Source organism: Macaca mulatta, chromosome 19, assembly GCF_049350105.2.
Source record: "Macaca mulatta isolate MMU2019108-1 chromosome 19, T2T-MMU8v2.0, whole genome shotgun sequence".
Taxonomy (NCBI): Eukaryota; Metazoa; Chordata; class Mammalia; order Primates; family Cercopithecidae; genus Macaca; species Macaca mulatta.
This window is the reverse complement of record NC_133424.1, coordinates 45607422-45630035: the sequence shown is the minus strand read 5'-3', so window position 1 is coordinate 45630035 and position 22614 is coordinate 45607422. Positions and strand designations below refer to the sequence as shown.

General features: G+C 43.5%; 1 protein-coding gene and 1 long non-coding RNA gene across 7 annotated transcripts in view; one reads left to right on the top strand and one right to left on the bottom strand.

Moving 5' to 3' along the window:
- Positions 1–22614, bottom strand: part of GARRE1 (granule associated Rac and RHOG effector 1) — a 99054-nt gene that overhangs the window by 57528 nt on the left and 18912 nt on the right. The window contains exons 1-2 of one of the 6 annotated variants that reach the window (XM_015123518.3): positions 12448–12488; positions 5807–5878 (exon numbers count right to left, since the gene is read on the bottom strand). The gene's annotated coding sequence lies outside the window, so the exon portion shown is untranslated. 6 annotated transcript variants of the gene reach the window in all.
- LOC144337389 (uncharacterized) lies at positions 10989–15348 on the top strand. Its single transcript, XR_013410437.1, has 3 exons — positions 10989–11132; positions 13810–15064; positions 15211–15348. It is a non-coding gene; the product is annotated as an uncharacterized LOC144337389 (long non-coding RNA).

The window sequence follows — 22614 nt, the reverse complement described above, 5'->3', positions numbered from 1 at the left end:
ATCTACAGTCAACTGATTTTAGACCAGGATGCCAAAAATATCCAATGGGGAAAGAAAAGTCTCTTCAATAAATAGTGATGGGAAAACTAAATATCCACATGAAAAGAATGAATCTGAACCCTGACCTCACATCGTATAGGCTGGTGTAGTGGCTCAAGCCTGTAATCCCAGCACTTTGAAGGGCTGAGACAGGTGGATCGCTTGAGGCCAGGAATTTGAGACTAGTCTGAACAACAGGGCAAGACGCCATCTCTACAAAAAATTTAAAAAATTAGCTGGTCATGGTGGTGTGCACCTGTAGTCCCCACTACTTGGGAGGCTGAGGAAGCAGGATCACTTGAGCCCAGGAGTTCGGAGCTGCAGTAGGCCATGATTACACCACTGCACTCTAGCCTGGGTGACAAAACAAGACCCTGTTTAAAAAACAAAACAAAACAAAACACCAACAGATACGAGATTCATGAAAATAAAAGCCTAAAAAGAAGGGAAGGAAAGAGTATCATCAAAAATGGCAGACTAAGGACTTCCCCTGACCAAAATTCTCTACTACATAAAGACAATGAAAAATTGGCAAAATAATCAGAATCACCTTTTTCAGAACTGTGGAAATAGGCTTTTAAAAAGCAAACTGGGGATAATTTATCAAAGACAAATAGCTGAATCCGGGTAAGAACAGTGAGTTTTGTAGCATTTTAACTTGACTGAGTCCCATTCCTAGCTCTCCAGCTCCATAACAGCCTTGAAAACTACCAGCTGCATCCACGTTGAAGACCAGAAGACTGGCAGTTAGCAGAGGAAGCAGAAATGGGCTACAGCTCCTTCAAAGTACCATTCCCAAGAAATTAGCATTATTTGACCTGTCTGGTGGTTCCCCAAAATACCCCATTTGCAAATATCTCTGTATTTTACCTGACTGAGAGCTCACCTGCAGAGGGAGGAGAATGTGATTTTCAGAGCTGCCACATTACATCATTTAAAATGTCCAGTTGGTTGGCCACATGGCTCAAGCCTGTAATCCCAGGGCTTTGGGAGGCTGATGTGGGCAAATCACCTGAGGTTAGGAGTTCAAGACCAGCTTGGCCAACATGGTGAAACCCTGTCTCTACTAATAATCCAAAATAATTAGCCAGGTGTGATGTCACCCACCCATGGTCCCACTACTCAGGTGGTTGAAGCACGAGAATTGCTTGGATCACACCACTGCACTCCAGCATGGGTGACAGAGTGAGACTCTGTCTAAAAATAATAAAATAAAATGTTCAGTTTTCAACAAAAAATTGGAAGATATGCAAAGAAACAAAAAAATACAGCCCATATAAAGGGAAAAAACAATAGAAAACTCTCCCCAAGGGAAGCCAAGATATTTGACTTAACAAAGAGTTTAAGTCAGCTAATTTAAGTAGGTTCAAAAAACTAAAAGAAACCACATTTTTAAAATGTAAGGAAAATATAGGAATAATGGCTCCCAAAACACAAAATATTAATAAAAGATAGCAATGATATTTCATTTTATTTCACTTACTTTTTTTGTTTTTAGAGATGGGGTCTCTCTCCGTCACCCAAACTGGAGTATAGTCATGCAATCACGGCTCACTGCAGCCTTGACCTTCTGGGCTCAAGCAATCCTCCACCTCAGCCTCCTCAGGGGCCAGGACCTCAGGCATGCACCACCATGCCCACCTAATTTTCTTTGCTTTTTTTTGTAGAGACAGGGTACTCACTATGTTGTCCACGCTGGCCTTGAACTCCTAATCCCAAGCTATCTTCCTACCTTGGCCTCTAAAAGTGTTGGGAGTATAGGTGTGAGACACCATGCCCCGCCTACTCAAGCCTATACATTTAAGGAACAGTCCACCTGATAATTTAGAAGCATATAATTTATAAAGATAAGTTTATGCAGCCAGGTGCAGTGGCTCATGCCTGTAATCCTGGCACTTTGGGAGGCTGAGGCAGACGGATCACCTGAGGTCAGGAGTTCAAGACCAGCCTCGCCAACAGAAGGAAACCCCATTTCTACTAAAAAATACAAAAATAAGCCACGTGTGGTGACACGTGCCTGTAATCCCAGCTACTCGGGAGGCTGAGGCAGGAGAATCACTCCAACCTGGGAGGCAGAGGTTGCAGTGAGTTGAGATCACACCACTGCACTCCCAGCCTGGGTGACAGAGTAAGACTCTTTCTCAAAAAAGAAAACCAAAAAACTATATATATATATATATATATATATATATATATATATATACACACACACATATACACACACATTTTTGTGCTTCAAGAGGTTGGGCAAAGTGGCTCACACCTGTAATCTTAGCACTTTGGGAAGCCAAGGCGGGCAGATCGCTTGAGCCCAGAAGTTCAACCAGCCTGGGCAACATGGTGAAACTCTGTCTCTACAAAAACATACAAAAATTAACCGGGCATGATGGTGCGCACCCGTGGTCCCAGCTACTCGGGAGGCTAAGGTGGGAGGATCACTTGAGCCCAAAAAGTTGAGGCTACAGTGAACCATGATCACACCACTGCACTCCAGCCTGGGCAACACAGAATCTGTCTTTAAAAAAAAAAAAAAAAATTGCTCCAAGAGAACAATTACATCTGGTGAATCAAGAGGGAGAGGATGAAACAACTCATTTTTTATTTACTCCTTTTTTTCCCTTCAAGAGTGCTTCATTCTTGAAATGAAAAATTTTCTAAAAGCTAAACAAGTTGAAGAATTATGTTATTAGTCATTAACTTTTTTAGTGCTAAATTCACAGTGCAAATTTTTATAAATATGCCAATACACATTACAACTGTTTAGAGAGCAACTTAAGCTAATACGCATGTAAAAATATCTTCACTGACTATTTAGTTTGCCATATGTCTGCTTTATCAAAACTGATTACTTCAGTAAAAAAGACAGTAACAAGTATTGATGAAGATGTGGAAACATCAAAACACTCATACATTGCATGTAGCTCATATAATGGGCCAAATGCAGTAGCTCATCACTGTAATCCCAGCACTTTGGGAGGCAGAGGCGGGAGGATCATTTGAGGTCAGGAGTCAGAGACCAGCCTGGTCAACATGGCAAAACACTGTTTCTACTAAAAAATACAAAAATTAGCTGGGTGTGGCGGCACATGCCTGTAATCCCAACTATTCAGGAGGCTGAGGCAAGAGAACTGCTTGAACCCAGGAGGCAGAGGTTGCAATAAGTCGAAATCATGCCACTGTGCTCCAGCCTGGGTAACAGAGCAAGACGTTGTCTCAAAAAAAAAAAAAAAAAAAAAAAAAAAGTAGAATGGGATAGCCACTGTGGAGTAGTTTGGCAGGTCCTCAAAATGCTAAATATAGTGTTACCACATGACCCAGCAATTTCATTCCTATGTATACACCCAAGAGAAATGGAGAAATATGTCCAAACAAAAACCTGCACACAAATGTTCATAGCAGCATTCTTCATAACAGTCAAAAGTAGCTAACGACCCAACTCTTTATCAACTGACAAATAAACAAATGTAGTAGACATACAATGGATTATTCAACTATAAAAAGGAATGAGGTTCTGATAAATGCTACAATATGGATGAACCTTAAAAACACTGCGCTAAGCGAAAGAAGCCAGATGAGGAGACTTCTATTATATGAGTCTACTGATATGAAATGCCCAGAATAGGCAACCTATACAAATAAAAAAGTAGATCTGGCCGGGTGTGGTGGCTCACGCCTGTAATCCCAACACTTTGGGAGGCCAAGGGGGGCAGATCACTTGAGGCCAGGAGTTCAAGACCAGCCTGGCCAACATGGTAAAACCCCGTCTCTACTAAAAATGCAAAAACAATTAGCCGGGTGTGGCAGCACATGCCTGTAATCCCAGCTATTCAGGAGGCTGAGGCAGAAGAATCACTTGAACCTGGAGGTGGAGGGTGGAGGGTGCAGTGAGTCAAGATGGTGCCACTGTACTCCAGCCTGGGCAAGAGAGTGAGAATCTGTCTCAAAAAAAAAAAAAAAAAGTAGATTTGTGGAATGAGGAGTCCTTGCTAATGTGTACAGCTTTTCTGGGGGCTGATGAAAATGTTCTGAAGTTAAATAGTGGTTGCTATGGCTTGAAACATCACCCAAAGCTCTTGTATTGGAAACTTAATCCCCAGTGCAATAGTTTATAGAGGTGAGACCTGTAAGAGATGATTAGGTCCTGAAGGCTCTTGTCCTCCTGAATAGACTAATGGCATTATCACAGGAGTGGTTTAATTTATTGTGAGAGTGAATCTGTTACAGAAGTTCAATCCTGCCTTGCTCTCTTGAGCTCTCCTGTCCTTCCACCTTTCACCTTGGGGACGCAGCAAGAAGGCCCTCACCAGATGCCAGTGCCATGACCTTGAACTTCCCAGAACCATGAGCCAAATAAACTAATTATGTGAATTATATCTCAATAAAACTAATTTTTAAAAAAGTATTACTTCATCTTTCTTTGTCATTTTCTTCACATAACTAACTTCTCATTTAATAGCAAAAACTAATAATAATAAATACGTTTTCCAGGGATGGCTTTAGTGCCAGACTTAGTCTCCTTTTTGTACGTCAATCAGAAAAGTGTACACATGGTTCCTGACTTACAGTGGCTTGACTTACAGTTTTGCTACTTTACAAAGGTAAAAAAGGAATATGCAGCTGGGCGCAGTGGCTCATGTCTGTGATCCCAGCACTTTGGAAGGCTGAGGCGGGTGGATCACCTGAGGTCAGGAGTTTGAGACCAGCCTTGCCAACATGGCAAAACCTCGTCTCTACTAAAAAATACAAAAAGTAGCCAGGCGTGGTGGCAGATGCCTGTAATCCCAGCGACTTGGGAGGCTGAGGCAGGAGAATCGCTTGAACCTGGGAGGCGGAGGTTGCAGTGAGCCAAGATTGCACCACCACACTCCAGCCTGGGTGACAGAGTGAGACTCTGTCTCAAAAAAAAAAAAAGCAATATGCTTTCAGTAGAAACTATACTTCAAATTTTGAGTTTTGATCCAAATTTCTTTATAACTTTATCACAAAATAGACTTTGTGGCTGGGCCTGGTGGCTTACAACAGTAATCTCAACACTTTGGGAGGCCAAGTTGGAAAGATCATTTGAGGCCAGGAGTTCAACACCAGTCTGGGAAACACAGCAAGACCCCACCTCTACAAAAAAATTTTTCAAATTAGCCAGGTGTGGTATGCACCTATAGTCCCAGGTATTCCAGAGGCTGAGGTGGGAGGATCACTTGAACCCAGGAGTTTGAGGTTACAGTGATCTGTAATTGTGCTCCTGTACTCCAGCCTGGGTAACAGAGTAAAACCCTGCCTCTAAGAGGGAAAAGAAAAAAAGGCTTTGTGGTAGATGATTTTGCCAAACTGTAGGCTGAAGTTAAGTGCTCTTAGCACATTTAAGGTAGGCAAGTTAAGTGCTCTTAGCACATTTAAGTTAAGGCAATATGATGTTTGGTACATTAGGAATATTAAACGCATTTTCTTTTCTTTTTTTTTTGAGACAGGGTCTGGCTCTGTCACCCAGGCTGGAGTGCAGTGGTGCGATCTTGGTTCACTGCAAGCTCCGCCTCCTGGGCTCAAGCCATCCTTACACCTCAGCCTCCTGAGTAGCTGGGGCTACAGGCACACAGCACCACACCCAGCTAATTTTTGTATTTTTTCTGGGTTTCACCATGTTCCCCAGGCTGGTCTCGAGCTCCTGAGCTCAAGCAATCCTCCTGCCTCAGCCTCCCAAAGTGCTGGAATTACAAGCATGAGTCACTGTGCCTGGCCCTTACATTTTCAACTTAGGATAGTTTCAACTTACGAGAGGTTTATCAGGACATATCCCCCATCATAAGTCAAGGAACATCTGCATGTGAGTGCTGCCATCCAGAATCTGTGAATATAAGTGGCAAAAAGGCCCTTCATGATAATCTAATTTAAACCCTTCAATTTATAGATTAAAAAGGGGATTCAGGAAATTAAAGGTCTTGCACTAGACCACATGTAGTCTCAGAATCAAACTCAGGTATCTTGACTCTCAACACTTCAAACTGGCAGACAGATCAAGCTAGGCTGCAGTAACAAATCCTGAAATAAACAACTTAACTTAATATAGATTTACTTTTTTTTTTTAAATTTTTTTTGAGACAGAGTCTAGCTCTGTCACCAGGCTGGAGTGTAGTGGCATGATCTCGGCTCACTGCAACCTCCGCCTCCTGGGTTCAAGCTATTCTCCTGCCTCAGCCTCCTGAGTAGCTGGGATGACAGCCACGCGCCCAGCTAATTTATTGTATTTTTAGTAGAGACAGTGGTTTCACCATGTTGGCCAGGATGGTCTCGATCCTCTGACCCTGTGATCCGCCCACCTTGGCCTCCCAAAGTGCTGGGATTACAGGCATGAGCCACCACACCTGGCCTTGGAGATAGAATCTTGCTCTGTCACTCAGGCTGGAGTGCAGTGGTGAGATCTTGGCTCACTGCAACCTCCGCCTCCCAGGTTCAAGCGATTCTCCTGCCTCAGCCCCCAGAGTAGCTGGAACTACAGGCATGCGTCACCAAGCCCAGCTAGTTTTTGTATTTTTGGTAGAGACGGGGTTTCACCATGTTGCGCAGGCTGGTCTCAAACTCCTGACCTCAACTGATTCCTGCCCTGGCCTCTCAAAATGCTGGGATTACAGGCATGAGCCACCATGCCCAACCGTTTTGGAGACGGAGTCTCGCTCTGTAGCCCAGGCTGGAGTGCAGTGGCCAGATCTCAGCTCACTGCAAGCTCCGCCTCCCGGGTTCACGCCATTCTCCGGCCTCAGCCTCCTGAGTAGCTGGGACTACCGGCGCCCGCCACCTCGCCCGGCTAGTTTTTTGTATTTCTTAGTAGAGACGGGGTTTCACCGTGTTAGCCAGGATGGTCTCTATCTCCTGACCTCGTGATCCACCCGTCTCAGCCTCCTAAAGTGCTGGGATTACAGGCTTGAGCCACCGTGCCCGGCCTATATATATATATTTTTGAGACAGAGTCTTGCTCTGTTGCCCAGGTTGGAGTGCAGTGGCGCAATCTTGGCTCACTGCAACCTTCACCTCCTGGGTTCAAGCGATTCTCCTACCTCACAGGCACATACCACCATGCCCAGCTAATTTTTGTATTTTTGGTAGAAACAGGGTTTCACCATGTTGGCTAGGTGCCTCGGCCTCCCCAAGTCCTGGGATTACAGGTATGAGCCAAGGTGTCCAGCCCAGATTACTTCTTGTTCACAAAAATTCATTGTGGGTCTGGCAGCCCTTCTTCAGCTTATAGGGACACTACTAGAACTTATGTCCCCCATGGTTGCCCCAGCACAGAAAAAGAAAGTCAAAACTCATACTCACTCTTTAATACTTCCCACTGAAAGTGACACATATCGCCTCCCTTCAAAGCCCTTTGGCTCTGAGGTGTTGAATCTCAAAAGGCCACCACCAAAGGCCAGAGGTGGTTGCGTGGTACCAATTCCACTACAAGAGAGGTAGAGAAATGTAGGGGAACATATAGAATAGCGGGCAAGCCCTACAGTCGGCCACAGTTGTCCACACAGCCCAGCTGTGTGTTCTATGGTTCTGCCCAGATGAAAGCAATTCTGATTCCACACGGGGAGGTTGTTTTGTAATGGGGAGGCCCCACAGTTGTTCTCCAGAGGTTGCGCCAGGACATCATTCTTTCTTGTATGTATGGAAAGTGAAGGGGTGGAAGGTAGTGGGGGAAGAGTCACAGTTTCCTTTGAGAAATTGACAAAAGGAAACTTTGGTCAAACGCACATCCCAAACACCAGTTTCCATTCAGTTTTGGAACTGGAGCCTCAGGTGAAGAACTAACTGCTTTCTACACTCCCCACACTTCCTTTTCTTTCAGAGGAAGCTACACAGAGCTGGAGGCACCAGATGACTTTTTGTAAACTGAGCTTCCTGCACTTCCTGCACCTAGTGTTGGTCCAACAGGTGACCAAGCAGGGGGAGGCCTAAGGCTTGGACGAAAGCATTTAGTGGAACCACAGAGAAATACACGAGATCCTTTGCAACTATACTATCCACTATGCACCTATGTTGTCAGGGTGTGGTCCTCAGACCACAACATCAGAACTGAATTGCCCACGACCAAGGGTACACCTGTGTCATGGACTGAATGTTTCCCAAAAAACGCATATGTTGAAATCTAATTCCCAATGTGATGGTATCTGGAGGTAGGGCCTTTGGGAGGTATTTAGGTCATGAGGGTGCAGCCATCATAAATGAGATTAGTGCCCTTATAAAAAGAGGCCAGCTCACTCTCTTTCTGCCATGCTCACGCCTGTAATCCCAGCACTTTGGGAGGCCACGGCGGCCAGATCTCGAGGTCAGGAGATCAAGACCATCCTGGCTAACATGGTGAAACCCCATCTCTACTAAGAATACGGTAAGTCAGCACTCTGCATGCCGAAAGAGGGTTCTCATGAGAACCTGACAGTGGTGGCACCCTGATCTTAAACCTCCAGACTTTGGAACTGTGAGAAATAAGCTTCTGTTGTTTATAAGTTACCCAGTCTATAGTACTTTGTTATAGCAGCCTGAACTAAGACAACCTCTGTGACAGTAAACCTGTTTGTAGGCCGTAAAAGTCTATGTGGGGTTGTCATAACACTCATTGAGCATGTTCAAGAATGAAAACAATTTCAGCAATGTTTTTCACCACCTACCAACCTTAGTAAAACTAGGATGAGAGCTGGACTCAGTGGTGACCACCTGCAGTCTCAGCACTTTGGGAGGCCAAAGCAGGAGGGTCACTCGAGCCCAAGACTTTGAGTCCAATCTGGGCAAAATAGTGAGATCTCGTCTCTAAATAAACAAACAAACATCAACAACAAAAAAAAACCTAGTATGAAAAGAAAGCAGTAGCCAGTGAAAACCAACAATGGCTTTTAAGGACTTCCTTCCCTGATATCAGAATCAGGATACCACCCTTCCTGGAATGACTATTTAAATACTGATTACTGGCATACAATCCAAATCTAATGAATCAATCTTTGGGAAAGAAGCAGAGAATACTTTTTTTTTTTTTTTTTTTTTTTTTTTGAGACAGTCTTGCTCTGTCTCCCAGGCTGGAGTGCAGTGGCGCAATTCCGGCTCACTGCAAGCTTCGTCCCCCAGGTTTCCACCACTCTCCTGCCTCAGTCTCCCGAGTAGCTGGGACTACAGGCGCCCACCACCACGTCCTGCTAATTTTTTGGAGAATACACTTTTTTAACAAGTTCCCCAGATGATTCTGATGTATCCTATAATTTGAGAGCCAAACTGGGGGTCCGCTGAAAATCTGCTGAGAGCCACAAGAATGAGGATGCATGATGCTGCTGACTATAGTGCAACTCAGGGATTCTCACCAACATTCCTGTGCATTCAAGAATACAGAAAGACCGGGTGCGGTGGCTCACGCCTGTAATCCCAGCACTTTGGGAGGCCACGGCGGCCAGATCTCGAGGTCAGGAGATCAAGACCATCCTGGCTAACATGGTGAAACCCCATCTCTACTAAAAATATAATAAATTAGCCAGGTGTGCTGGTGGGCACCTGTAGTCCCAGCTACTAGAAAGGCTGAAGCAGGAGAATGGCGTGAACCCGGGAAGCGGAGCTTGCAGTGAGACGAGATTGTGCCACTGCACTCCAGCCTGGACGACAGAGCGAGACTCCGTCTCAAAATATAATGATAATACAGAAAGGCACCTCCCCTCCAAAGTGATAAATAAGTTGTTTTGTTTTGTTTTGTCTTGTTTGTTTTGAAACAGGGTTTCACCAGTCTCGGGCTCTTGAGCTCAAGCAATCCACCTGCCTCGGCTTTCCAGAGTGCTGGGATTACAGGTGTGTGCCACTGTGCCCGGCCACAACTCATTTTCTGAGAACCAAGGGGCTGGTTAGACAGTTCAATGAAAAGTTCTGTTTGTCACATAATTGCTTCTAATGAGACTGCTCAAGTAACACAATCATGCCTGGAGTTCCTAACCAAGCAGAGAGAAAAAACATTTAAAACATGAAAATTGGTTTTCGATAATTCTTAACAGATTTGGTGTTCTTGTGCAGATCTTTGTTGTAATCAAAACTAGATAGTGTTGACTTTTTTAAAAACTGTCATGGAACTGGCCGGGCACAGTGGCTCACACCTGTAATCCCAGCACTGTGGGAGGCCGAGGCGGCTGGATCACAAGGTCAGGAGATCAAGACCATCCTGGCTAACACTGTGAAACCCCGTCTCTACTAAAAATACAAAAAATTAGCCAGGCGTGGTGGCTGGCACCTGAAGTCCCAGCTACTCAGGAGGCTGAGGCAGGAGAATGGCGTGAACCTGGGAGGCGGAGCTTGCAGTGAGCTGCGCACCACTACACTCCAGCCTGGGCCAACAAAGTGAGACTCCACCTCAAAAAAATAAAAAAGTCATGGAACATTCAAGTTCTATCATTTTCTTTTTTCTTTTTTTGAGATGAAGTCTCGCTCTGTTGCCCAGGCTAGAGTGCAGTGGTGCGATCTCGGCTCACTACAACTTCTGCCTCCTGGGTTCAAGCAATTCTCCTGCCTCAGTCTCCTGAGTAGCTGGGATTACAGGTGCCTGATACCATGCCTGGCTAATTTTTGTATTCTTAGTAGAGACAGGGTGTCACTATGTTGGCCAGGCTGGTCTCAAACTCCTGACCTCAAAGTGAGCTGCCCGCCTCGGCCTCCCAAAGTGTCGGGATTACAGCCATGAGCCATCATGCCTGCCCGAGTTCTATCATTTTCAAATGGCATTTTGCCAAGAAACAATGTACAGAGAAAGTGGTAATACCTACCTAAGCATTTGTCTTCATGGCAGTGATCATAATATGCCCTGACAAAATACTGTTGGAAGTTAGGTGATGGGTACATGAAGTGCATCATATCACTTGCTCCATGGTTGTATATGACTGAACATTTCTGAAACAGAATGTTGAAAATGCACACACGAACACACACACACGAACACCTGGATTTTATTATTTTATTTCTGTTTTTGTTTATTTATTTATTTTTTGAGATCGGGTCTGGCTCTGTCACCCAGGCTGGAGTACAGTGGCGTGATCTCAGCTCACTGTAACCTCTGCCTCCTGGGCTCAGGTGATCCTCCTACTGCAGCCTCCCTAGTAGCTGGGACTACAGGCACATGCCACCATGCCCAGCTAATTATTATTATTATCATTATTTTAATAAAATTCTTCCTAATGCTGTCTAAATGTTTTTCACATGCTTCTCCACCCCCATATTTATCTGCCTGACAGGCTAAAATATGTTCAATCCATTTAAGGACATTTCTTTTCCATATTTTCTTAAAAAGAATTTTCACTGGGAAAACATTCACCATTTATGAATCCACTATTCATGCTGCATGGAAATAAATACGCATTGTGAAAGACCTCAGAAGTTAGTGTAGCCAAAACTTGTGAGATCTGTCATGTACTCTTAAGTTTTAATGCTACTTAAAAATATCAAATACATAGCAGAAAAGAACATTTTAAGTAACATCTTTTCAACATAATAATTTGCAAAGGTTCTCAATAGATTAAAACTGAATTAAGCCATAATTATATCATTTAAAATATTCATTTCTGCAATTAAGAGTCTTCAGCGATTTCTATTTCAGGCAATAAAGAATATGCTTGAAACTAGATGAAAGTCAGACATGGTGGCTCATGCCTGTAATCCCAGCACTTTGGGAGGCTGAGACGGGCAGATCATTTGAGGCGAGGAGTTCCAGACCAGCCTGGCCAACATGGTGAAACCCTGTCTCTACTAAAAATACAAAACTTAGCAGAGCATGGTAGCACACGCCGGTAATTCCAGCTACTTGGGAGGCTGAGGCACAAGAATCACTTAAACCTGGGAGGTGGAGGTTGCAGTAAGCCGAGATTGTGCCACTGCAATCCAGCCTGGGTGACTGAGACCATCACAAAAAAAAAAAAAAAGGCCAGGCCTATAATCCCAGCACTTTGGGAAGCCGAGGTGGGTGGATCACGAGGTCAGGAGATTGAGACCATCCTGGCTAACACAGTGAAACCCCGTCTCTACTAAAAATACAAAAAATTAGCCAGGCATGGTGGCGGGCGCCTGCAGTCCCAGCTACTCGGGAGGCTGAAGCAGGAGAATGGCGTGAACCCGGGAGGCAGAGCTTGCAGTGAGCCGAGATCCCACCACTGCACTCCAACCTGGGCGACAGAGCGAGACTCCGTCTAAAAAAAAAAAAAAAAGAAAGAAAGAAAGAAACTAGATGAAGACTCAGACTCAGTATTAGAGATTTTCTTATACCTATGGTTGACAAGACATGAAAAGTGGTCAGCCATCCTGATAAAATCTCTTGAAGCACTTCCCTTTAGAAAGACAGAGTATTGAAGTGAAGAAGATAATGGCCTTGGGCACCTGACTAACTGGGTGAGATCTTGGCTCTGTCAGGATCAACTTCACCTTGAGCAAGTTCCTTAATCTCTCTCTGCCTGTTTCATCATCTGTAAAATAAGGATTATAGTAACCACTGTTACTAAGTTAAAAGGATTTTTACATATAAAACACTTAGAATGATGTCTGGCACATATTAAGAACTAAATGTTTGATGATGATGTTATTATCATTTCCACAAAGCAAGCAAAGGAAGCAGACCTTGTTATTTCTGCTTCTCTGGAAAAAAGTTACTGACAAACCAGAAAGGTCTTGAAAAGTTACCCAATCCCTGAACCAAATAGAAATCTACCAATCGCAGGGCAGGAAGCATCACACACTTCAGTGATAACTAACTTCTACTTACATGGACCATGCAGCTATAAAGAGAAATTTAATCCCTGAAATTAATTAAGTTTTCCCATCTGACTAAAGACTGATAGCTATGATTTGTGAATACAGAGAATAATTTTAGATCCATTTCAGTCCTTAATTAAGCCAATAGAGAAAACAGAGTGGCAAGCAGTCCTGCTGTCAGAAATGGGATGACATAAAGGGGCCTCATTTCAAAACAACAGGCTAAATAAACAGGCACGTGCACTTACCTCTCCATCCTCCCCAAATCCCAGCGACTTAACAATAAAGACATTCACAAGGGAATCTCAGCAAAACAGTAATGAGAAGGTCTGAGGGCCACAGTCTATTTAACTGCAGGCCATTTTCCAGAGAATGGAGAGAAAGCAGAGGAACCTATATTACAAGACAGACCAGAGCAAAGCTGGCCACTTTTTAGAACACGTGGGGCCAAAAGAGGACAGAGAGGCAGAGCGCTTTTTCCTGGAGGAGCTGGATAAATGCCCAGCTTTGAGTCAGCAGGTATAGAAATCAGGAGTGCGAAACTGGCTAATCAACCTGATTTCATCTGTAATTCCCATTCCTGATCAATCAGCCAATCCTCACTAAGGCAAGAGGACTATTGGAAAAACAGAGGTACCTCCTGCAAATTACCTATATAAACAACCCAGTTCTTCATTGATAAGGATCACCAGACAGTGAAGGAAAACCAAAAGGACAAAAAAGGACAACTAAGATGAAAAGGTGACCAGACCTCAGAAGAAACATATATTTTAAGTCCCAGAAAAACATCTGAAAAGAAATTCTGACTGGTATTCCTCAGACAGAGTTGGAAAGACAGTGCATCCTTAAAACAAAAGTAGGGCTGGGCACAGTTGCTCACACCTGCAATCCCAGCACTTTGGGAGGCTGAGGCAGGTAGATCACAACGTCAGGAGTTTGAGACCAGCTTGGCCAACATGGTGAAACCCCGTCTCTACTAAAAATACAAAAATTAGCCAGGTGTGGTGGTGGGCGCCTGTAATCCCAGCTACTCAGGAGGCTGAGGCACAAGAATTGCTTGAACCCAGGATGTGGAGGTTGCAGTGAGCCAAGATCACACGACTGCACTCCAGCTCTGGGCGACACAGCAAGACTCCGTCTCAGGCGGAAAAAATAACAAAAGCAAACAAATCATAAAGGAAGCAGAAATCAACAAAGAATTCTTGGAAATAAGAAATATGATTGCCAAGATAAAAACAAGGCAAGAAATACAATGGGAATGAAGTAAGGTATAGGGTATACAAAAACACACAGACACACATACTTGTAGCTTTTAAAATAAGCCATGGGAGAATAAACCAAAAACCAACAAAAATGTTTACCTACAAGGTACAGAGAAGAACAGACAGGGAGGAAAGCCAGACTTCTTTCAATCTATCTTGCTTATGGTTTTATCTTTAGAACTACATAAATATATAAGCAAAAAGCAAATATAAAAAAGAAAAATATCCCTAAAACTTAAAAGACAAATGAATCTATATTATTTACCAAATTAGTGGCATAGCCACACAGAGAAGAATTATTTCAAGTTTAAACCTGTGTTTTGGCCAGGCGTAGTGGTTCACACCTGTAATCCCAGCACCTTGGGAGGCCGAGGCAGGAGGATTGCTTGAGAGTTCAAGACCAGCCTGGGCAACACAGTGAGACCCCATTTCTATAAAAAACAAACAAAATTGGCCAGGCGCGGTGGCTCATGCCTGTAATCCCAGCACTTTGAGAGGCAGCGGCAGGCATATCACAAGGTCAGGGGTTCGAGACCAGCCTGGCCAATATGGTGAAACCACGTCTCTACTAAACATACAAAAATTAGCCAGGTGTGGTGGCGGGCGTCTGTAGTCCCAGTTACTCGGGAGGCTGAGGCAGGAAAATCACTTGAACTCGGGAGGCAGAGGTTGCAGTGAGCCGAGATCACGCCACTGCACTCTAGCCTGGGTGACAGAGCAAGACTCCGTCTCAAAACAAACAAACAAACAAACAAAAAAAATTATCCAGACATGGTGGTGCATGCCTGTAGTCCCAGCTACTGATAAGGCTGAGGTGGGAGGATCACTTGAGCCCAGGTGGTTGAGGCTACAGCGAGCCAACATGGCACCACTATACTCCAGCCTGGGTGACAGAGTAAGGTGGTCTCCATCAATCAGTCAATCAATAAAATCGTGTCTTGACTGGACCTCTCTGGTGTTGCTGTCAACAAATGAGAGAAGACAAATATAAAATCAAAGATACAGGCCAGGCGCGGTGGCTCAAGCCTGTAATCCCAGCACTTTGGGAGGCCAAGACGGGTGGATCACGAGGTCAGGAGATCGAGACCATCCTGGCTAACACGGTGAAAGCCTGTCTCTACTAAAAAATACAAAAAAACTAGCCGGGTGAGGTGGCGGGCGCCTGTAGTCCCAGTCCCAGCTACTCGGGAGGCTGAGGCAGGAGAATGGCATAAACCCAGGAGGTGGAGTTTGCAGTGAGCTGAGATCCGGCCACTGCACTCCAGCCTGGGCGACAGAGCAAGATTCCGTCTCAAAAAAAAAAAAAAAAAAATCAAAGCTATAAAAACCCTTTAATCCTTCATTTGAATTGGAAGTAAATCAGTCTGAAATCATGGTATACCTTTTTCTTTCCATAAAGTATGTATTTCCTAGTTCTACAAAAAAAAAAAAAAAAAAAAAAAACCTACTGGAATTCACATCTTAGTTGTAATGAATGCCCTTAATACCATTTCCCACCAAAAAGAATCAGAACTACTTAAAGAAATGGCTGATTCTGGAGCTGGGATCAGAAATTTTTCTGATAAGCCCCGGACTTGTTGTCAAGCCAGAAAGCAGTGAACTCATCATACAAGACTACTAGGCTCAGGTCAAAAGCACCTAGAGTCAACCCGAAAAATAAGTTCCATTAACAATCAATAATGGGACAACTTAAACATCAAAAAGAATAACCATTTAGGGGTGAAAATCATTAAGTATATAAAAATTACTGAATTCAGACTTAGCAATAATTTATTGGATATGACACCAAAAGCACAGGCAACAAAATATAGATAAACTAGACTTCAAAATTAAAACTTTTATGCATCAAAGGACATTACCAGCAAAAAGCAATCCATAGACGAAAATATTTATAAATCACATATGGGAAAAGGAATTAATATCCAGAATATATAAAGAACTCCTACACCTCAACCACAAAAATCCAATTTTTAAATGGGCAAAGGACTTGAATAGACTCTTGTACCAAGAAATATACAAACAGCCAATAAGCACATGAAGAGATGCTCAACATCACTAATCACTAGTGATATAGTTTAAATCTGTGTCCCCACCCAAATCTCACGTCGAATAGTAATTCCCAATGTTGGAGGTGGGGCCTGGGAGGAGATGACTGGATCATGTGGTGGGTTTTCCCCTTTGTATTCAATAGGGAGTGGGTTCTCATGAGACCTGGTTGTTTAAAAGTGGGTAGCACCTCCCTCATCTCTCTCGGTCCCGGCTCCTGCCATTTAAGATGCCTGCTCCCCTTTGCCTTCTGCCACAGTAAAAGCTCCCTAAGGTCTCCCCAGAAGCAGATGCTGCCATACTTCCTGTACAGCCAACTGAACCACTTTTGTTTATAAATTACCCAGTTTCAGGTATTTCTTTATAGTAAGGCAAGAATGGACAGTACAACTAGGGAATAATATAACTAGGAAAATGCAAATCAAAACGACAATGAGATACCACTTAATACCCCATTAGGATGGCTAATGTTAAAATAAACAAAACACAGAAAATAAGTGCTGGCCATCGCCAGCCTGGGCAACATGGAGAAACCCCGTCTCTACTAAAAATTAAAAAAAATAGCCAGGCGTGGTCCCAGCTACTTGGGAGGCTGAGGTGGGAGGATCACCTGAGCCTGGGAAGCAGAGGTTGCAGTGAGCCGAGATCACAGTGGGCCACTGAACTCCAGCCTGGGCCACAGAGCGAGACACTGTCTCAAAAACAAAACAAAACAAAACAAAAAGTGTTGGCAAGGACATGGAGAAATTGGAAGCCCTGTGTATTGCTAGTGGGAATACAAAATAGTGCAGCTACTGTGGAAAACAGTAGGTGCTTCCTTAAAAAATTAAACATGGAATTACCACGTGATTCAGCAATTTCTACACATATACGCAAAAGAATTGAAAGCAAGGACGTGAACAGGTATTTCTTCACCCATGTTCACAGAAGCATTATTCATAATAGTCAAAAGGTGGAAACAATCCAAATGTCCATGGAAGATGAATAAACAAATGTGGTATATCCATACAATGGACTATTATTTAGCATTAAAAAGGAAGAAAGGCTGGAAGCAGTGGCTCATACCTGTAATCCTAGCACTTTGGGAGGCTGAGGTAGGAAGATCGCTTGGAGCCAGTTTGAGACTAGCCTGGGCAACATAGCAAGACCCCGTCTCTATAGAAAATTTAAAAATTAGCTTGGTATGATGGTACACATTTGTAGTTCCAGCTACTTGGGAGGCTGAGGCATGAGGATCACTTGAACCCAGGCATATGAGGCTGCAGTGAGCTTGACCGCGCCACTGCACTCCAGCCTGGGTGACAGAGACCCTGTCAATAAATTCTAATAACATGCTCCAACATGGATGAACCTTGGAGACACTCTGCTAAAACACCAGATACTAAAGGACAAATACTGTGTGATTCCATATATATGAGGTGCCTAAAACAGTCAAGTTTTAGGAGACAAAAAGTAGAAGAGAGGTTGTTCACCAGGAGCTGAGAGAAGGGGAAAATACCGAGTTACTGTTTAATAGGCAAGACTTTCTTTTTTGTTTTTTGTTTTGAGATGAAGTCTTGCTCTGTCGCCCAGGCTGGAGTACTAGTGGCACAATTTTGGTTCACTGTAACCTCTGCCTCCTGGGTTTAAGCAATTATCATGCCTCAGCCTCCCAAGTAGCTGGGACTACAGGTTCATGCCACCACGTTCGGCTAATTTTTGTATTTTTAGCAGAGACAGGGTTTCACCATGTTGGCCAGGCTGGTCTCAAACTTCTGACCTCAGGTGATCCACCCGCTTCAGCCTCCCAAAGTGCTGGGATTACCAGCATGAGCCACCGTGCCTGGCCAAGACTTTCAGTTTGGGATGTTGAAAAGTTCTGGAGATGGATGGTGGTGATGGTTGCACACTGTTAATGTACTTAATGCCACTGAAATGTATACATAAAAATTGTTAAAACTGTAAATTTTATGTTATGCATATTCTACCACAATAAAAAACATGAGTCAAAAATGATACTAAGAAAAATTCCATTGGTCACCTATCTGTGGAGGTGTTAAGGCACCAAGCTATTGTTCTGAAAACTGTTGGGGATGTGGGGGTGAAATCAAGTATTTATACTGCTTTTCCTGTTTATATAGTTTTTTTTCCATTTAGAAAAGAGCTTAATCAAAGAAAACTAGCCCATAAATACAGAAGAAATGCTAGGAAAACTATTATTTTGCAACTCTAATGAAATAGTGTATCTAGTCAATGATTATTAATCACTGTTAAAATGATACGGTGAAACTTGATGGGGAAGTTTATGATGAAGAAATCAGGCATAACACCCGAACCCACTAATTACTTTTATCATCATTAAGGTGGGGAACTAAACATATAATTATATGCCTATCATTGTGACAAAATAGGAAGCACATAGCACCACCCAAAAAATATTTTTGCCTAAAATACTGAATCAAAATCTAATTGAGTCTCTACATCTAGCGAATAACTTATAGGAAACATGAGAGACAGAGAAACTCCAAATTTCACGTGTTTTTTCATAGGTCTTTTCAATTGTATTGTTCATAAGTAACCACTGATCTTATTAGCCTAAGTGAATTAGGATTCTCATAGATCCTTGGGGGCAATTTTTACCAGTTTGGTCCTCCAGTTAGTTGCATTTTTATTCCTTTTTGCCAAACTTTTAATCTCTCTCCTGCATGCAGTTTACAAAGAATTTATACCCAATGGTCCCCGGCACTTCGAATAAAATCAAACTCCTTACTGAGACCCGCACAGCCCTGCCCACCTCTCCAGCCTCATGTTGTGCCTCCTGACCCTCGCTCATCATTCTGCAGTCACACCATTCATCTTCCAGTTCTTCTAGTGCCCCAAGCTCTTTGCACATGCTGCTGCCTCTATCCAGAAATCTCCTGCCTCCCACCTACTCATGATGCTCCTCCCTATCATCCTTTAGCTCTAAAAACAAGTGTTACACCCTCAGAGAAGCCTTCCACAGCCAATCTGTCTAATCTAGGGTCACCTCCCCCCTACAATGCTGTCTTGTCTTCATGACAACTTGCAATCATCTTACCATTTTATTTGCATATGTACACCTTACCACCTGGCACATAAGCTCCTAAAGACAGCAATGGCTTGTTCACAGCTGGATTCTCGCAAGTGTGCTGGCCGACTCTCTGGAAATCTGACATGAATGAGCCATTGTTCCAGTGGCACTGTCGTGCAAACCTGAGAAACTGGCTGCTATAGCAAGCTACCTCTCCACCTGAAAGGTGACTGGCTTGTGGAAACCTGGCAGTGGCTGCAGCATCTGTGACCTTAAGACAGATGATATGAGGGAGAAGGGAGAGATCATAGTCTCCACTTCCAAAGTCAGAGCCAGGTGACAGGATTATCCAGAACTCTCCTCTCACGCTCAGGCTTGATGTAGATGGAGCACACTGGCTATTTCTCTGGGGAGCCTGTCCTTTAACTTTTACAAATCTGTATATAGCACCTTCCACTGTACATATACACACATGTACACACACACACACACACACACACACACTCTTTTCCCCTCCTTTCTACAAACAAATATGTATGTTTGTTCCTTTAAAGTTTCAGGTTTTGCAACTTAATTTACCTTGCCAAAACTGATGATCAAATATATACGGGCTGGGCGCGGGGGCTCACCTCTTAATCCCAGCACTTTGGGAGGCCAAGGCAGGCAGATCACTTGAGGTCAGGAGTGTAAGACCAGCCTGGCCAACATGGTGGAACCCGGTCTCTACCAAAAATACAAAAATTAGCTGGGCGTGGTGGTGCACGCCTGTAATCCCAGCTACTCAGGAGGCTGAGGCAGAACTGCTTGAACCCAGGAAACATAGGTTGCAGTGAGCCAAGATGGCACCACTGCACTCCAGCCTAGACGACAGAGCAAGACTCCATCTCTAAAAAAACAAACAAACAAAAACCAAATATAGATGAACTCTCCAAAGAAGATGTGCCAATAAGCATATGAAAAGACAGTCAACATCATTAACTATCAGGGAAATGCAAATCAAAACCACAATGAGATACCTCTTCACAACCACTAGGATGACGATAATCAGACAATAACAAGTGTTGGCAAAATGTTACAGAATTTGGAATCCTCATATACTGCTCAGGGGAATACAAAATGGTACAGACACGTCGGAAAACACAGTGGCAGTTCCTCAGATAGTTAAACAAAAAATTTTTACATGACCAAGAAATTCTACTCCTAGGTATATATCCAAGAGAAATGAAAAACATACCTACACACCAACATGCATATGAACGTTTCGAGCAATAGTATCATAATACCAAAACCTGAAAACAACTCAAATGTCTATCAATTGACAAATGGATAAACAAAATGTAGTATAACTATACAATGGAATATTATTCAGCCATGAAAAGGAATAAAGTACTGATGCATGGATGAACCTTGAAAACATTATGCTAAGTGAAAGAAGCCAGACCCAAGAGGCCATGTATGGTTCCCTTAATATGAACTGTACCAACTAGGCAAATCCATTGAAACAAAAACTCAATTAATGGTTGCCTAAGGCTGGGGGTGGGGGTGTGGAATGGGGAAAATAAGGGATGACTGCTAATGGGTATATGGTTTATTTGCAGAGTGATGAAAATATTCTAAAATTGGTGATGGTTGCTATGAATACACTAAAAACCACCAATTTATATACTTTAAATGGGTAAACTGTATGGTATGTGAATTATATTTCAATAAAACTGTTACAAAAAATATAAAGATGAATCATTCCTAAACAATTCCCTCTTCTAAGAAAAAAAAAACACAGAAAATGTTCAGTCCTCTCCAATCCACAAAAATGTAAACCCAAATATCTACCCTTGATAATGTGGAGACACTACAGGAAATTCTTTAGGCAGATTAGTGAAGTTATTGTCTATGAAGTTCAAAGCCCAACCATTTCCATGTTTTTAGTCAGTTCAGACTGACTCAAACCATATTTAGAAATGCACTCTAGAAAAATGCTTTGAAGAATTTTATTCTCAACATTCATAAATTTAAAATATCTATCCAGGCAAGAGAAAATGCCTGGAAAATTCAGTGCTTTGCTCGGACCTTCCTTAGAACTCTACTTTTTTAGCTCCCTTTATCTGTTACCACATTACAAAGTGAAGCAACTCTGTAGGTTGCTAACACAAAAAGACGCTAGTGCTGACTCTCCTCATACCTCTCTGGCCATTCTTAGTTGCCCCTTTGAGCTACTCCTCCTCTAACAGACCTTAAGTGTTGTGCCCTCTCTGTTTCTAAGAGCAACATATTCCTTCTGGGAAGATTCCCAAATCCATCTCTCTAGCCCAGATCTTTGTCCTGTGCTCCAGAACCCAAATATTCAACTGCCTAGTGGACAGGTCCCAAAGTCAAAAGTCCAAAACCAAATTTCCCAAGTTTTTCAATATGCCTTCCCAGTCTTGGCAAATGACATCACCATCTGCCTACTTGAACAAGGCAGAAACCTGGGAGTTACCTCTACTCCTCACTCTCCTTCACATCCAATTAATCACAGTCTTATCCTTCCTGCCTTCTTGAGATGGAGTTTCACTCTTGTTTCCCAGACTGGAGTGCAATAGCGAGATCTCGGCTCACTGCAACCTCCGCCTCCCAGGTTCAAGCGATTCTCCTGCCTCAGCCTCCCGAGTAGCTGGGATTACACGCATGCACCACCACGCCTGGCTAATTTTGTACTTTTAGTAGATACAGGGTTTCTCCATATTGGTCAGGCTGGTCTTGAACTCCCGACCCAAGGTGATCCGCCTGCCTCAGCCTCCCAAAGTGCAGGGATTACAGGCGTGAGCCACAGTGCCCGCCCCCTTCCTGCCTTCTTAGTATCTCTCAAGTCCTTTCCCTTCTATCTTCACTGCCGTACCAAGGCTACTGTTTTTACCTACTGGCTGAATTACAGAGGCACCTCCTGAGTGATCTTCCAAATGCCTGGGCTACTCCCCTCCGGATGCTGTGTCTCCAGAGTCAATGTGATCACACCACTCTGTGCTTAAAATCCACTATGGCTCTCCACTATCCTTCCCAATTTTCTTACACCCAACACCACCCACTTCCTACATGTGCCATCTTCCCTCTCGCCACCTGGCCAAACTTTTCATTTCCACTGTCTGGAAAGCTCTCTTGGCTCACTCTCATTCCTCTTGGATGTCTAACTTAGGCATCACTTCTTCTGAGAAACCACTTTGACAGACTGAGCGAGGGGTTCCTCTGCTGCCGTAACACCCTGTTTTTAGCCCCATCTTAACATTAACTCTGCTGTACTGTAACATGCTAGATCACAACTGCCGGTTCGCTCCGGGTTTCCCTGCCACCTCCAACCCCCAGGACCCCTGAGCTCATTCAAAACATCCAAGGGTGCTAAGCACGTTGTAAACATTTAATAGATATTTGTTGAATTATTAGTTCACCCTCAGTATTTATTTAAAGATATTTCTTTACAACGTTCGTGAAGTCACGCTTGCCAACCACAGAGGCAGCAGTTAGATGCTA